Raw genomic sequence first — 17064 nt, forward strand, 5'->3', positions numbered from 1 at the left:
TGAGAATGACACCAGAGCCCTATTACAGTACCTGCTCACACTGAATAATAGCCATCTCCTACTCTCAGTGTGTGTAAACATTAGTTGAATGGAAGTGGTGCCGATGGGTTTGTGTGTCAGCGTGGACAGGTGTGTAGGGATGTGAATCTATTACACCATGATCAGTGTTTGTTTCCCATCCAAACAGGGCCACAGCTGATAGTTATTATTATTCATTACCGATTAATCTGTCATTATTTTTCGTATATAAAATGTGAAAAATGTCCATCACAGTTACCCAGAATTCAGATTGACATCTGCAGATGTCTGGTTTCACCCAATCAACAGTCCAAGACCCAAAGATGTCCAGTTCTCAGGGATATAAATCAGGGAAAAGCAGCAAATCCTCACATTTGAGAAGCTGCTACCAGAGAATTGTTGGAGTTTTTGATTGATAAATGACATTAACAAACACCCCCCTTTCTTTGTGCACAAAGCTGACAATGGCGTACTTAAAATAAAACAGTTATTGTTCTTGATCCTTTTTTGATTGCATGAAGCTTTGTCAGATTTAGTCAGAAGTGATTCCAAATTTAGATAGACAGTTAAAGGTTACATTTTATACAATACCTAAACAGAGTAAATAAAATATATAAATGTAACTGAATAAAATAGAATAGAGACTAAAGATAGAACCATAACTACACTATACTGTGTGCTGAGTTACACTGTAATAATTGGTCAGAAGAGAAAGACCTGTGAGGGCATCACCTTGGGCTCTGGGAAACTGCGGAGGACATTATTTTCTATTTTTCATAATCAAAAAAAATAACTGACAGATGAATGGATAATTAAAATAATAATTACTTGCCTGTTTATTCTGTTTGCTCTACTGTTCTGTTCCTATAGGGTTGCAAATACTGAATATGTTCATGAAAGATGTATCGAAATGCTGTATTCTCTCTTAGTATATAAAGCTGAATTTGCTCCTCACAATGTTCCAGAGCCAAAACTGACATCTTCTCATGTCTTGTTTTGTCCGACCAACAGTTCAGAGTCCAGTCCATATATATCCAGTTTACTGTGAAATATGACAAAGAAAAGTAGTAAATTCTCACATTAGAGAAGGTGAAATAAGAAAATATTACTAGTCTTGCTTGAAAATTGACTTAAACAATTAATCGATTATCAAAATAGTTGCAGATAATTTCGTTCCAACTCCATGTTCCTGTTGTGACAGTGATATTAGATTTTTAAACCATTTGAGAAGCAGAGAGCTGTCATAGTTCCTTCTGTCCGTGAATAGTCTGTCAACTCAGCTGCTGCTTCTTAAGGGGTTTTAAATGATGAATCTCTTATCAGAATTGTTGCCGACTGATTTTCTGTCGATCAACTAATCATTCAGTTGACTCATGGTTTCGGCTCTTTCGGCTGAACTGTCTGTAGCCTAAGTGGAGGGGTGTGGCAGCGAGGAGCCCCGTCTCGTTCTATGGCACCTCTCTCCTGACAGATTTACAGTCAACTCTGTGGCTCGAGTCTCCGCACACGTGCAGACACACACGCGCCCTGCGACCTGCACACAAGGAATAGAAGGGATCATGGACAGGGAGGGGTGTGAGCAAGCTGCTTGTGACCCATAGGCACCCATGAGGGGTCTTTGCTAAGCGGATGGCAGGATGAATGCGTGGATGAAGAGGAGGAGGAGGGTGACAGTGATGCATGATGTTTGCTGAATGGGGAAAAAGGGAGACAGAGGTTAGCAGGGGATGCTGGTGACTGGGTCAGGCACTGGGGGCAGGGCTCACGAGGCTGAGCGGGAGGTAGGCAGGACCTCACACACCAGCCTGGGAGCATGGGAAGCTGTGTGGAAAAGGGAGGGGGTAGCGTGTATGGGAAGGGGAGGGGCTCAGGTGGAGCCTCTTGCTGGAATTCTACCTGGCATTTTTGTCTATTGTGTCCCTCCTGGCCTTTTGTTGATGTTGTTTTTGCCCTCCTCGACTCTGCTTGGTCGTGTCTGTGTTTTTCACCTCCTTTGTGGAATCAGGAAGTTTTCAGACTCAAGTGATCCACATTCTTTGCTGTGCTCTCTCTCGCTCTGTCTCTCTGGTATGTCTCTCACTGTCGCCTGCCTCCCCCAGCTGCAGTGTAGTGAGCTGAACTGTTGTCCTGTTGTTGTTGGGGCCCCTCTTCCATGTGTCAGGACGTGTTAAACAGGAATTAATCTTCACCAGCCCTCATTGATTTCGCTTTGTGGAGGAGGGGTCGCTTTCTTTTTTTTTATCTCAGTCATTTGTGTCCCCCTGTCATTTACTTGGCTATCTCCAGTCCAGTGGTGGTTCCCCCCTGCCTGTTTTGTCCCAAATGACTAGGGCTGGGTATCTTTAGTTGAGTAATCGATAAGTTGATAAACATCATCATCAGGTTACGTGGCTCACAGTTGGAGCACTTGGATTGGCATGAAACCACTCTCAGTTGAGTCATTAGTCCAAATGAGTAACTGTGTCACAAAATACAATATTTCATGATATCAAGGTTTGTGTACATAAAATTGTCAAGAAGCAAGAAATATCTATAAATAGAAATTAGAAATATCTAATCAGCGAGCGAATACTTCTGTCATGTCAGATGCTAACAGCGAATGAGAGCTAAAGATTACACAGCTGAGAAAAACGAAAACACAATCTGCAGCTAAAAGAGGCTATATGTACGTTTTCTCTGCTGCTGAACATGGTTTCTTTTTCTTGGGCTTTTATGCCTTTATTGGCTAGGACAGTGAATATAGACTCGCTGCTCAGGGCACTAAGGCCCATGTGGTACGCATGCTAACTATTCGCCTGTTGAGTCGCCCCTGAAAATGGTTTCTTGCCGGTAGCGAGTGGAGGGGATGGTTGATTGCCAAGAGCTCCAACCATACTTCCTCAGGGCAGTCTGAACACTAAAATAACGTGTTATTGTAAAGTGATGAAACAGGCCAGCCAGGCTGGGGCTAGTTGGTTAGCATGCTAACTTCAGTAGAAGAAAAGACGTGATAGAACCAGAAGTAAATAAAAGTTAATATTGGTGCTCCTTTCCACCACTGGAGACAGCTGTTGGCGAGGAAAAGAATTACCGTAATTTCCAGACTATTGAGCGCACCTGACTATAAGCCGCACCCATTAAATTTAAAAAGAAAAAAAAAGTACATATACAGGCCGCACTTGTCTATAAGCCGCACGTGTCTAAATGTTTTTGTGGCATGAAGCTCGTTAGCCCGTAAAAATCTATGAATTAGCATGTGAAAAAAGTAGCGGCTTATAGTCCGGAAATTACGGTAAGTTTGATGCTGAACTAGGACCATTTCTTTCAGACAGACAGTACAGAACTGCTAATGCTAACATTGACTGTGTAACAATCACAAAAACTTACATATAACATCTGTAAATCAGTTCACTTCTAACTCTGTAGAATTCAGCAGGTATGGCACCATGTTTTGAATTCTCTCCCGCTCCAAATTGTGCCTCTGACTGGCCTCTTCTCCATAGCAACACTGCCTGAGGCTTTGGGTATTGTATTGTATTGTATTTAGACTTGGCCACCATACCAAAATGACACACAAAACATGATTTCTCTCAAATGAAGCTGAAATAATTCAAACTGGTGGTGATAACATAAACCTGCATATTGTTATCTGGGATATTGTAAGGATATTGTTTTAAGACAAAATTGTAATAGGAACACAGAATGGGGGCAAAAACTTCTGAATCAGCAGCCCCTCCCACTACACAACTATACTGTTTGCTTCTGTATCCCACAGTCTGTCCTCTATAAGCTTGAAGGTGAAACAATAAACACAAAAGCAGAATTCTGGTGTGTTATTCTTATGATTTTGCATATGTCATGTCAGTATTTGCCAACATTTATGGCTCTCCTCCAGAGCCGGAAACCACAGAGCCAGCATTCTCGCCTGCAAAGTCATCAAGAGGCACATTTTGCTGCTGCTCTTCTGATAATGAATTGGAGATAGACAGGGGATTTATGCGTTGGCTTTAGCTTTGACACCCAAATGAGCTCTATTTTATTGTACAGCTAACAGTTTGAAACCAGAAATCCTACCCACATCCAGTTTAAAAAGAAAAAAAAAAAACATCTTGGCTGCTTTAAAGGCCTCTCTTCACTTAACAATCAATGAAAGCCCTTAGTGTGAATTTGAAAGCTTTGAGTCTTGTTTATTTAACATTAGAGATATAAATCTATCCTTAAGTGTTAAGATTATTTACTTAAGATTAATTACTTGTTAATTCTTTTTTTGTTGAGAGCTTCCCTTCTATCAATTCCTCCAATAAGTACACTCATTGTACTTTCATGTCACTCATTTTGCACTCATATAAACTGAAAGAAATGAGATATACTTCTAATAATACAACTGTAACTTCCTTTGTTTATTCCCTTATGTGCTGCTGAGCTTATTGTCAGCAGTGTTGAGTATGTGTGTGTGAGTGATATGAGTGTCCTTTGCGTACTGGAGTCAATGCTCTAGTGGTTGTGCCGGAAGCTGCTTTCATGAGTCAAGATGATACAGAAAGAAATGTTGGTGCTCCAGCGCCACAATTTCTCAGTCGACACCACCTGCAATATCACAGATCATTACTTACAAGAGATTCAAATAAGTAAAATAAATCACCAAAAATCTAAAACATTTTTTGCAGTTATTTCAAAATTTGCAGTCAGTTCAGGCAAAGAAACAAATCTTGCACAAAAAAGAGTCTATTTGACATTTTGGAATTACACTCATTTGCACATATCCATACATTGATTTGCTGGGCTACTTCTTGGCCAATGTAGTATGTTCATTACTGAGCTTTAAAGGACTTAGAAGAAATTCATTGTCAATGCTTAAAAATTATTATAACAGCTAATATAGTTTTTTCATGTGACTTTTTTGTACTTATCTTGATAAACAGCATGCTGTATTTGACGTTTTATTTTCTGGGGGTTTTTTGTTTTGTTTTTTTTACTATGATTTTTTTGCAAATAAGGCCTCTTACATCATCTTTCCCTACAGTGTGGGTTACACTCTGTAACAGAACACACCCAAAACCAACTCATCCTGACTGCCAGGGAAGCACCAGCCACTGTTCATGTGTGAAAAGAAAACAAAAGGATAATTACAGAAAAGAAGTGACGTTTAAAAAAATCCAAGGGGGGATTGACTCATTTCTCGTCTATCACTGATGCACTAGCAGAGAGATGACACTTAAGTGGCTAGCCAAACAGTTATTAAGAATGGAGAACACTGACTAAAAGCGTAAATAAGCGGTCTCTGCACTGATTTGCATTTTTATTGGTTTATGCAATTTGAGGAAATCGGCAGAAATATGAAGTGAGACATTTTATGAAAGAAATGTCACTAAAAATTCAAATAGAGAGGAAAATTAGCTACAGTTTGAGTTACCTTGAGCATAGTGTGACATAGTGGTTCCCAAAACAAAGACCACATATGAAAGTGAGATTTGTGACTGACACAAACCCCTGTATATGACGCAGCAGACATTAAACCCACGTCTGACCACCTACCCCAGACAGTTGGTTGTGGTTGTTGTTCTTTCACATATGACATCACGGGTCCGCAAGAAAAGCATTGCTGCAATTGTTTAGATTTTTACCAGAACGTTTATGAATCTCAAATTTCACTTCCTTATAAGTGGTTCTCTCTTTACATTTGAGTGACTTAAACACAAGACTTGGTATACGTATGTGTAGCATTTAAAAAGAACATGTGAAACTACTCACATTCTATAATTGTGTTTGCATGTGTATAAGACTTAGGAGTAGAATTTACTGGAGAAAAGGTTAGAATTTGCTACCAGTGTTTTTTGTTTGTTTGTTTGTTTGTTTGCATGTTTATGCCTTTATTAGTCACCAGTAGAGCAATGAGGAGGGAGTGAGGTGAGGAGTGACATGCAATAAGGCTCGTATCTGAACCAGGAACATTGCGGTTCATTGTTGGTGTCTTAACCCCATGGTCTCCAGGGAACCCCACTATCCACCATACAGTTACACTAATTTCCTGGGGACCCTGAAGTTATTAAACAAACCTGTGTTCATTTATGTGTACCAAAGCCAATTAACCAAATTTACTGAATTTATTGGATTTTCAATATTATTAGTTTAGTTAGTTCAGAAAAATGCCCCATGATTAGTCAGCATTATAATTATAACCACATTTATTGAATTATCAACATTATGAATCGTAGGAACTGATGACAGCTACGAGAACCAATGATGTCTACGCAGACACTGAACCAGCTATTCAGCAAACAGTTCTGTAATTACACAAAAGTGTCAGGGCCATTTTCAGCAATTGATGAGCAATAATTTTGATAATCAGTCAATTGTTGAGGACAGTTTATCTAGTGAAAAATTCTAAGCACTCCCTGGGTTCAGCACTAAAATGTTACCATTTACTGCTTTTGTCTTTTTTATATTTTTCTCTTTTATACATCTCTGGGTTCAGGACGGTTAGTCAGACAAAGCAATTTGAAGATATCATGTTAGACTAATCATGGCCATTTTACTGACATTTTATATACTAAAACAATTAATCAGAATAAGTTAGAGATTCAGTGATGATTTAAAAATGCATAAATTGCAGCCATTTATTGTTATCAAGTTAAATGTGATCATTAATGTTTATACTGTCCTGCTCCAGTCAGGCCAGGTGTTAAACACAGTGAGTGTGTGGAGTGAGTTGTGAAATCAGGTCACTAAACACGTGCTAACCAGTTCAGACTAACAGCAAACATGGGTCAGGTCCTCACGTTGACCTGAAATTGATCTAAGAGCTGTGTCAGTCACTTCTGATATTTAACCTGTTAGGATATCCAGTTGCTCTGTATCATTATAATAGAAAAGTGTTGGTTTGAGTTCAGAAAGATGTTTTTAGTGAAGGTAAGGAGCTGAAAATTAATTCATACATTTGTCCGTGCTAATGGAGCAAGTAAAAATCAAGCAGAGTTGTGAGGATGAACTGATGAGAAACAGAGAGAGAGAGAGAGAGAGAGAGAGAGAGAGAGAGAGAGGCATGAGCTGATGCACTATCCTTGGTTTCTGTTTCCTTTCTTTCCCCAGGATGCCTCAGTGCGGCTTGTGTCCTTTGCTGCTTCATTTTTCTGAGAGCTATTTCTTCTGTGAGAGGAATGTCAAGTGCCCATCTCGGTGCGTTTCTCCCTGTTCTGTGTTTTGTTTTGTTACTTGCGCGTCACTCTTGATTTCCGTCTTTTGCTCCTCCACTTGTCTTGTTCACCTCACTCTTTGTCTTCTCCATTTTGTTTCTCTCACACAGCGCGCAATTAGCTTGTGCCCAGGAAGCTAAATAACTTTATGTGTTAATATCAAACATACTGAGTTTGTGCGACCATTGGTTTCTTTTGTGTTAGTGCAGGTCCATGTGTCTGAGTGGAGAGAGATGAAGGAGGGAGGACGAGAGGGAGGTGTGTGGGGGGGGGCAGAGAGTGAGGGGGGGGAGGCGTGGAGAGTCGTTTTATTAACGTGGCGACTCCCGCTAAAATTCAGGGAGTGCTGTTGCATCCAGCTGTTACTGGTTGCGCGAGGCTTCGTTGCCATGGCAACACAGCCCTTCGCGCCTGCTCAAGGTCGTTCATCCAGTTCTGAACTGAGCAGCGTGCTGCACATAGGATGCACACGGAGAGAGAGAGAGAGAGGGAGAGGGAGAGAGAAACAGAAGAACTACTTCAAAGTGACCAATCAAAAGCACTTCTGTGACGTTTGTGGTCGGTGAACAAACTCATCCCTCCCTGCACCTCCCACCCCCCACCCCAACACACACTCACACACACATATACATAGACACACGTACACACATACACAGTTACTTTCTTCAATAAAGAAACAAACAAAAAAGAACCCCTGGCTTTGGGGCTTGTAGGTTCTTTTGCCAGCTGATAAAATATTTAGCTGGTCAGTGGGAGAGTGAGGGGTACAGTGGCTGGAGAAGAAGCGAGCAGCAGAGCTTGGCTTTGTGTTTTCCTTTCTCTAATGGTGCATTGCTGTGAGGCTACCTGGGGCTCCTCTCCTCTCCTCTCCCCCTCTCTGCTGCATGTTTGCCGGCACTACACTAAAGGCCCCAATACACTGTGTAGTAACAACCATCTTGTAGGTTCATGGCATGTTACCCTGTGTGAAATTGTGTCTAATAAAATCTTGGTGACAGTCTGTGTCAGATGATACCTACTTTGAGGCATGTCAGATAGTGCAACGAATACCTGGTGAATCGTAGCACTTCTAGACTTACAAGTCAACCACAAGCAACCACATTAACAGCTCTTTGAGACTGTACTTAAACTCAGTGGTGCTTGGAGCTAAATGCTAGCATGGTAACAACCCCACAATGACATGTTGTGATGTGTTTGCATGATTTGCAATTAGCACTAAACACAAAACAACTGAGGCTGATGGGAATTTCATTAGTTTTGCAGGCATTTAGTCATTAAACCAAAGTATCGGACAAAAAGTCAGAGGATCACTAAAGTTATTAACTTCATCCTGTGGGAGACGTGAATGTGTGAACCAGATTTTACGACAATCCAATAGTTGTTATGACATTTCACTTCAAACCACAAATGTCAATGTCATGGTAGCGTTAGAGGAAAAATCAGGGGATCGCTAAACTCCATGGGATTCATCCTCCGGGCACTTGAATATACGCACCAAATTTCATGGCAGCCCATCAGATAATGTTTGCATCACAGTAACTAATCAGAAAGCAGGTCACAATGTTGGAATGAAAAGCAGGTCCTTACAAGTTTATAAAAGTAGAATGAAATGGCTTAATTAGTCATTTTCTGGTAAGGATGCGCAAGGGGAAAACTCACGTCATAAGCAGGAGAACAAAAGCAGTCAAACACCCAGCAGAAATTAGTTTGATAATCACCTGTTGGACACATTGCAGTTGAAGTTAGTTTAAAGTTCATCACTGATCAGCTGGACTAATGTCAGTACAGCAGGTCCTTTTGCATCAGTTTTTATATCAGCACCAATATATTTACTGCAGAAATATATCCTAGTGTCCTGATATAATGCATAAGACAGCATCTCCCACCTCTAGTCATCAACTCACTTCATTCATCTGCAGCTTTACTTTATTAAAAAATGGTGGTTACAATGTCGCCTCGGCCAGTTAATTCTGAGAATTCCGTCCTACATTTCAGACACTGTCCGAATTTTTGACGAAGGCTTTCTTTGATCGCGAAAGCATTAAATCAGCCATCTGTGTATCTCAGTACAATTATACGGTCTCTGTTTCGGATTTATAATGAAATATTTGATCTCTTTGTCAACTTCTATTTGGGAGCACTGAGAATATAACATGGTGGGGACCTTAAGAAACTGTACTCACGTGTTGTTGCTTTGCAAACACATGAAGGTCAGATAGCATAAGACCACGGTCAGCATGTGTTACAGTTCCTCAAACTGTATGTAAAGACAACATATGCTGGTGCCTAATATGGAGGGCGTTTTTTTTGTTCTACTTCTGTTTTTCTCTTTTTGCTCTCCTCAGGGTGCACACAGAGTTCAGCAGGATTTTCACAAACCAACACATAGTAGTAGAGTCACTATTTTCTGGGAGCGCAGTGAGAAGTCATGTCACTTTCTGCGGTCAGTGACGTGATGGTGTAGGGCAGCTGTGTGTGTATGTATCATTGTTTAAAACAGAGTTACAAAAACACAATCTGTCACCTTTTTGTGAGCCCCAAGTGGAGGAGAGCTGGATTTTGGGGGGGGGGGTTAGTTTCACGTTTCTTCTAGCTGTAAGGTAATAGATGCTTGTTAAAGGGGTCCTCGGAGGGGTGTGTGTATGTGTGTAAGAAGGAGAGTTCTGTTTTTTTACTCATTTTCCATTGTAAAAATCCAGGCTTCGTTTATGTGTTTTAGAGCTCCTTAACGTGCCTGTGCACACACACACACTCACACAAACATTTATGGGGTAGGAGCTGAGGTAAATGTTACCAGCTGCAGCACAGCGAGCAAGTGGTTTCAACTCTGCCTGAACCCGGGCTGTTACGTGACCACCTCCTCAACTTAATTCACTCCTGTCCTGCCTTCCCCTCAGCCGCCACACCTCCTATATCACTCTACCCCCTACCACACACACACAAACACACACTCTCATCTCCATCCACTAGTTCCTCTCTCCAGTGTCACCAGCAGCAGCAGCATCACTCATCTCAGGATAGCAGGAGAACACTCCAAGGTCTGCTACCCCCACCTCTTCACCTTGATGTGGAGCGGTGGGCCGGCCGAACAGGCTTTGTCTGATTGGCTGCCCCTCCGTTTCCCCTCCGAGGCCACACTGTTGGTGCTGTGATGTCACAGAAGCTTGTTTATCCGTACCTCCTGTCAAGCTCATTTGCAACATACTATACACAATAGCACCTTGCACAAGAACTGGTGATGGCTTAACTCTTTTTTTTGGGGGGGGGGGTCAGTAGTCTTCCTGGTGTCCAAACAAAAAACACCACAATCTAAAATCACACAATATTATTTAACCAAAACAAGGCAAACATAAAGATCAGAAAATATGTGAAATAACTCTACACAAAAGAGTATAAGTGGAATGAGCTATTTTAGCCACTAGCTCTGGAAGTAAAATTTCTATTCGTTTCCCCCATAAACAATATTTTGTGACTTGGTTGGAGCACTTCAATGGCTTCAGCATGAAACTCTCCCAGTTCTCTCATTGGTTTGAATATTTCAGAAACTGCTGATCTCCTGGGATTTTCATGCACAGCAGTCTCTAGAGTTTACTCAGAATAATGCAAAAAACAAAAAAACATCCAGTGAGCGGCAGCTCTGCCAAAGGAAATGCCTTGTTGATGAGAGAGGTCAGAGGAGAATGGCCAGACTAGAGCTAACTTAGAGGCTATGGTGACTCAGATAACCACTCTTTACAACTGTGGTGAGCAGAGAAGCATCTCAGAGTGCACAACACATCAAACCTTCAGGTGGATGAGCTACAGTGACAAAAGACCACCTTCCACTCCTGTCAGGCAGAGACAGAGAAATCTGAGGCTGCAGTGGGCACAGGTTCACCAAGCCTGGACAGCTGATGAGTGGAAAACTGTAGTCTGGTCAGATGAATCTCGATTTCTGCTGAGGCACGCAGATGGTAGGGTAAGAATTTGGCACCAGCAGCATGAATCTGTGGACCCAACCTGTCTTGTGTCAACAGTTCAGGCTGGTGGTGGTGGTGTAATGGTGTGGGGAATGTTTTCCTGGAACAGTTTGGGTCCCTTAATACCATCCAATCATAGTTTGAATACCACAGCCTATCTTAGGACCGTTGGCAACGTGGACCCTTTTATGATTACAGTTTACCCACCCAGTGGCCACTTCCAGCATGATAATGCACCATGTCATAAAGCAAACATCTTAAACTGGTGTCATGAACATGACAATAAGTTCAGTGTACTTCAGTGGCCTTCCCAGTCAGCAGATCTTAATCCAACAGAACACCTTTGGGATGTGCAGCTGACAAATCTGCAGAATTTATGTGATGGCGTCATGTCGACATGAACCAGAATCTCAGATGTTTCCAACACCTTTTGGGATCCATGCCAGTGGCTGTTTGGCCCTACCCACTATTAGTATGCTGTACCTAATAATGTGTGTGGTGAAAGCATGGATAAGAGAGATTTTGAAAGTGTGCACATGACGTGCAGAGAAGGCGCAAGCTCAGGCTTTAGTCAAACTGCTGAATTTCACATTCTGCTGTGGACAGGGACTAAGCAGAGCTACTACCTTTACCCATCTGTTTCTGCCAAGCTTAGAAGTGGAAAGAAGCCCTCCATGCATCGGCCTCAGCTCAGGCAGAGGGAGCGTCTTTGGTTGAATCAGCTTTTCCTCTCTACCGCCCCACCCCTCTCATTTTCTTTTACTGCCTCCCTCCCTCACAATGAATCTGTTAGTCCTGTGAGATATCGAGTCGTAGTAAACAGGCAGTGACATCCACATGCTCTCATTAGAGGAAAACGGGCCAGAATTTAAATATTGATTTGATGCAATGTGAGACAAAGATTCCGGTTCCTCCTGTGTTCCTCTTTCTGTTGCTTTTTATAGCTGCTGTCTGTTTATTTTTAGGTGTTGTCCAGCAAATCAGACTTTTCACAAAAAGAAGGCTTCGCTTGTGTTAACGCTTGCTGTCTTTTAGAGCATGTTCCTGTTTCTCAGTTTGGCATCGGTTAGACATGATGCCCAGGATGAAATATCATCTGCTGTTGGACTCGGCTGCCCACTCAGGTAACTATCAGGTGAGCAGCCTGGGCTTGCCTACAGATCTAGAAGACTCCTAGTGATGTGTATTGAGCTGATCAAGCCCAACTAATGGAAGACTGACAGACTGTTGACATCCCTGGTAGATCATGTTGTAGTGCTCTGGGAGAAATGCTGCTTTTCCCTCTCTAACTATTTGCTGTGTGTCTTGGTCCACTGTGAAAAACTTTGTCTGGATTAATGCATGTCCTTACAGCCATTTTAAGTGGTTAGAGTAACAGGGAGGCAGATGTAAATAAACAAGACTAAGAGTTTACAATTTTACAAAATAAGTGAAAACTTTGACCTGATGTTGGCACTTGAGGAAAAGTGGGGCAATCACCAAAGCCATAATGATTCACTGTGTGAAGACCTTGAATATTGGTACAGTATTTGCTGAGATATTTCAGCCTGGACCAAAGTGGTGAACCCATCAAAAGATGACAGTGACATCATTAGAGCTATGCTGCTAGTATAACTAAATATTAGAAACTTTTTTTGTGTGGTCATCTTCTTTTCAGGACCATAAAGTTCATTCAGTTAAGACAAATAAGACACATTTAGACCTACTTCCTGAGGGGCAGTGTACTGTAGAAAAAAAAAAAATCCATTCAATAAAACCATCACAGATTTCTTGAAATATTACTTTACTCTCCATTAAATACCCTCCCTAATGGATATCTTGTTGGAATGGATCAGATTGTTTTCAATGATCCCACCCCCCCCCGTTCTATCACAATGTTCTGTTTTGACTTTAACTCACTCTAAGACTTTTAACTTTAAGATTCACATAATGCTGAGTCATTGTGATTTGAATGTGATACTGTGCCACTGCAAATCACCCAAAGTGTCCGTGAGCAAGGCAGCGTCTTCACTGTCGCCTGTGTCTCTGTCTGGGTTTTTAGTTTTTTTGACTAATTTGTATTTTGTTTATAAGTATATTTGAATTCACTGATCTAATTTTAATTTAATACAGTTTCTACTTATTAAAGCTTAAAATCTCCTCACTTCCCTTCATTCACCTTTAAGTTGGAAGCCGTGCTTAGCTTCAAATCAGAGCCCCTTTATCAAAGATCAACAATCATCTCTTTACTGACATGGGCATCCAAACATTTTGTTGTTGATTTTGAGGCCCTCAAAGTGTCTTGGTGGAAAAGGGGTATATACATAGTCTGAGAGCAGGTCCAGGAGCCTGAGATTCTTGTTGGCACCAAACAAGACAGCTCCAGAGACTCTGGCAGCCTTAAAAGCAAATTGTGCAAGTGAAAGTCAAAGCAGGGTCTTAAACGAAGCAGGAGATCAAGCAGAAGATAGGACAGGCCACTGCTGGTTTTCTGGAACAGCTCATACCAAACGTCCTTGGCATGGACAACTTTTCAACACCAGTCATACTGGAAAGGGCTCATTGCACCGGCAGAATCCCAACCTTGACCTACTATCTATTGCCAAATCTCCAAATCTTTCAGCTCCAAATAAGTGTAAACTGATTATAATTTGTTGCCCTGTTGTTACTCCATTGTTTTCAACATTACTGATGTGCAAAAATCTTTGACAGCACAAAAAAATGAATAACTTTAATGTAGTTATTGTTTGACTGTTAGTTTAGTATTAAACAAACTGTCATTAACTTTAATCCACTTTTGAACATTGTGGTGCTGACGCCCTTGGCTTCCATTTACGTCACAGATTGTACCTTTAAATGTGATGGATTGTTATCATGAGGACTTTCCTGTCTACAAGAGGGAAAGCAGCTTAGTAATATTTATGTGATACTACAGTAAACACACATACACCGTGGAAACACACGCACACTGTATGTGTTAACTGAAAACCGTTTTTCCCTCACACGTTGGTGACAGGTCTCCAGTAAAGGCCTTGTGGAGAGTACGTGTTAGCCCAGCACGATCTCTCTCCCTATCTCACCACAGCTAAAAATAACACAATCTCCACACTAGACTTAGACAGAGAAAAGGAGGGAGGGAGGATATAGAACGGGTGGAGGGAAGGGGGAAGGAGAAGGTGGGGACGACTGGATGAGAGGGAGCAGAGTGAGAAAACAACAATCCAAGCGAAAGAACAGGGAGAGGAGAGAGGAGACGGACGGAGGGAGAGCAGAGGTGCAGGGAGGAAAAGAAAACAAGCCATTAATAATTTACCTGGAGGACACTTCCAGTTCGACCTTTAGTTCTGGTCAGTGGTGTTCAGCAAAGAACAAAGTGTTGTGCAAAATGTTGTGTAGTGTTGGGAAACTTTCACATGATCTGAATGCTGTGTACAGTATGGAAGTCTGTGCCCACAGTGACTGGCCAGGTGTGCTCAGGTGCTTATTAAACCCAAAATAGTACTGGGAAAAAGAGCAGGTACTCGTGAGAAGATGAAATATGATCTGGGAAGGACAGTTTAAGTAAAAGATTAATGAGTTTGTAGCTGCCAACCACTCTGTGCTATGAGGATTTTAAAACTCTGGGAAGTCGTCGCAGCAAAAACAATGTTAACCTTTCTCGTGATGAACTTTACGTGTACATACCCTGTTCACATTACAAAGCAATTGATCAGAAATCTGTACTGGCATGTATTTGGTTATGGTTTCACCCGTGTCTGTTTGCTGTTTGTTTTTTGTTTTTTTTGTTTGTCCGTCAGCAGGATTTGCACCAAACTTGGTGGAGGGGTGGGGTATGGACTAATGACGAACCTATTCAGTTTTGGTGCTGATCCAGTTAAAGGGGCAGATCCAGGAAATACTTTTTTTTCATTTTCCGTAACATTGGGAATAGAGCTCTGTTTTTTTTTTTTTTAACCTTTTGGCCTCGACTGACGTATGTGCTCTACTTGGTGTCACTCTAGTTGTTCCTGTATTCTAGTCCATCCGGTTATGTTGTAGAGTATGAAAGGAGGAAGCTACATGGCACTTCCTGCAATTAATTTACTTTGGTTTACTGTAATTTTATACACTACGTATATATATATATAAAATAGGCTCCATCACTTAAAGCATTTAATTTTTGGGAAAGACTGCAGGTGCTAGTCTAAAAATAAAAATGGCTATAGGATGTAGCTTCAGAGCACATGTGTATTTTCTTAAATTGGCCAAAAATGAAAACTCTTCAGAAAATAGTCATAAAAATCAAAGGAAGCTTTCAATTATTTTATAGCTACTTAAAAAAGTATCATAAAAGGAGCTTCACTGTTTTTACATCTCTCGTCAAATACTGATGCCTCTTGCACCACTCTTCCTGCTTATACTCATTCAGGGGTTTTAATCATCACTCTTAGTTAAAGAACTTTTTTGTTTCCTTTTTTCCCCCTCATAAGTCCAGTTCATTGTATCGATGTATTTTCATTTTTGGTCTGCAAACTTTTATAATGAAGCAGCTGCAGGAAGTGTTGAGTAAACAGTTAAGCTAAGGGATCAAGTATGTTTCAAATAAAGACCGTGTGGGATCATCTAACAGGTCTCCGGCCAACACCTTTCCAACTTCAGAATTGCTTGGGGCAGCTTCCAACAATTTTTGTAACTTTCTGGAAAAATTTGACAAGCAGATTCACTCGACACAGCAACTGGCCAGCTTCGTGGAGGCTTTCAACTTCTCTCTTAAACCCCTAATTTTCATTTTTAACACAACTACTTTCTTACACTATGAACTTGAACCCAACTTGAGAGTCTGGCCGTCAGGAACTGTAAAGCCGTAAACAGCTTTGCCTTCTGAAGTGGTCGGTTGAAACGCTGCATGAATTAATTTGTGTCAAACATATCCACCCCTTAATTTGTTGCTTGGTCAAAGTTGTTGTAAATTTTTCAGCACTTAGCATTTTTAAACATAGCACAGCAAAAGGGGTGTGAAAGAGGAAGCTGTCAAGCTTGTATCTATGAGGTCAATAGTCTTGAGAAAGCAGAATCTAAATCACTGGATTGAAGTTTTAATTAAAGATGTTTTGCTGCATTTTTTTTTTAATAATCCTTCCTGTGTCTGTGGCAGATGACTTACTTTTACCTTGGCCTTAGCTGTAAGCCCAACATGTAGTTTGGCTGGATGACACTTAGTGTGAAATAAATCTAACACATGCAGAGGGTTTGATTGTTGAACCAGGAGGACTAACTAGACTAGAGCTAACAAGCTGACAAGTCCTCGTTTGTCCTTAGTGATTTAATTATTTGCATTTCTGCCTGCTGTATATCTTCCTATGTCCTTTTGACACCACATTACTCAGAAATACACACATATATATTCAACTCTTACTACTTAGGACTAATTTGTGACTTCTCTGCATTTAACCTTTGTCCTGACACACTTCAATTGCACAAAAGAACAGAAATATTGCCTGAGGAGTTCAGGGGGGTTAAGGGGGTTGGGCAACTTGTTGCTGTGTGATTACCATACTATGACAAACACTGAGCAGTGTGTTTTGTTTTTGAGCACTTTCAGAGTTGGTGTTTACCAACAAAACAAACTAAGGTACACAGCAATGCTGATTTTTTTTTTCCACAAGGTTTTGGCTGCTCCACAGCTTCAGTTTACTTCTCCTGCACAAAAGAAAGAGAGAAGGCAGGGACGAGAGAAAGACAAGGGAGAATGGGAAAGGTTTTCGGTTTTACTGCCATGGGGGGGTTGGGGGATTTGAAGTAGCAGAAGAATGGGCAATGCAGTTGACATTGTTAAATTTCAAGTGTTTTTCAAACAGTCCATTTACTGTGTAACCTTAAACCCAGGGGTAACACTGAGACCTCCCTCCCTCAGGCAAGGTGTCGACCATTTGACTATAGCAGCTTAGTCAGGTTAG

General features: G+C 41.2%; 1 protein-coding gene across 3 annotated transcripts in view; it reads left to right on the top strand.

Annotated features, from left to right (window-relative positions):
* LOC108900232 (nuclear receptor coactivator 3) overlaps positions 1-17064 on the top strand; it is a 58173-nt gene that overhangs the window by 1324 nt on the left and 39785 nt on the right. Inside the window, exon 1 of one of the 3 annotated variants that reach the window (XM_051071317.1) lies at positions 7153-7173. The exons of 1 other annotated variant lie outside the window; for it this stretch is intronic. The gene's annotated coding sequence lies outside the window, so the exon portion shown is untranslated. Of the gene's footprint in view, positions 1-7152; positions 7174-14183; positions 14476-17064 lie in introns of those variants that run through there. One more of the 3 variants, XM_051071316.1, reaches the window with a different exon arrangement.

This window comes from Lates calcarifer, linkage group LG6 (genome assembly GCF_001640805.2).
Source record: "Lates calcarifer isolate ASB-BC8 linkage group LG6, TLL_Latcal_v3, whole genome shotgun sequence".
Taxonomy (NCBI): domain Eukaryota; kingdom Metazoa; phylum Chordata; class Actinopteri; family Centropomidae; genus Lates; species Lates calcarifer.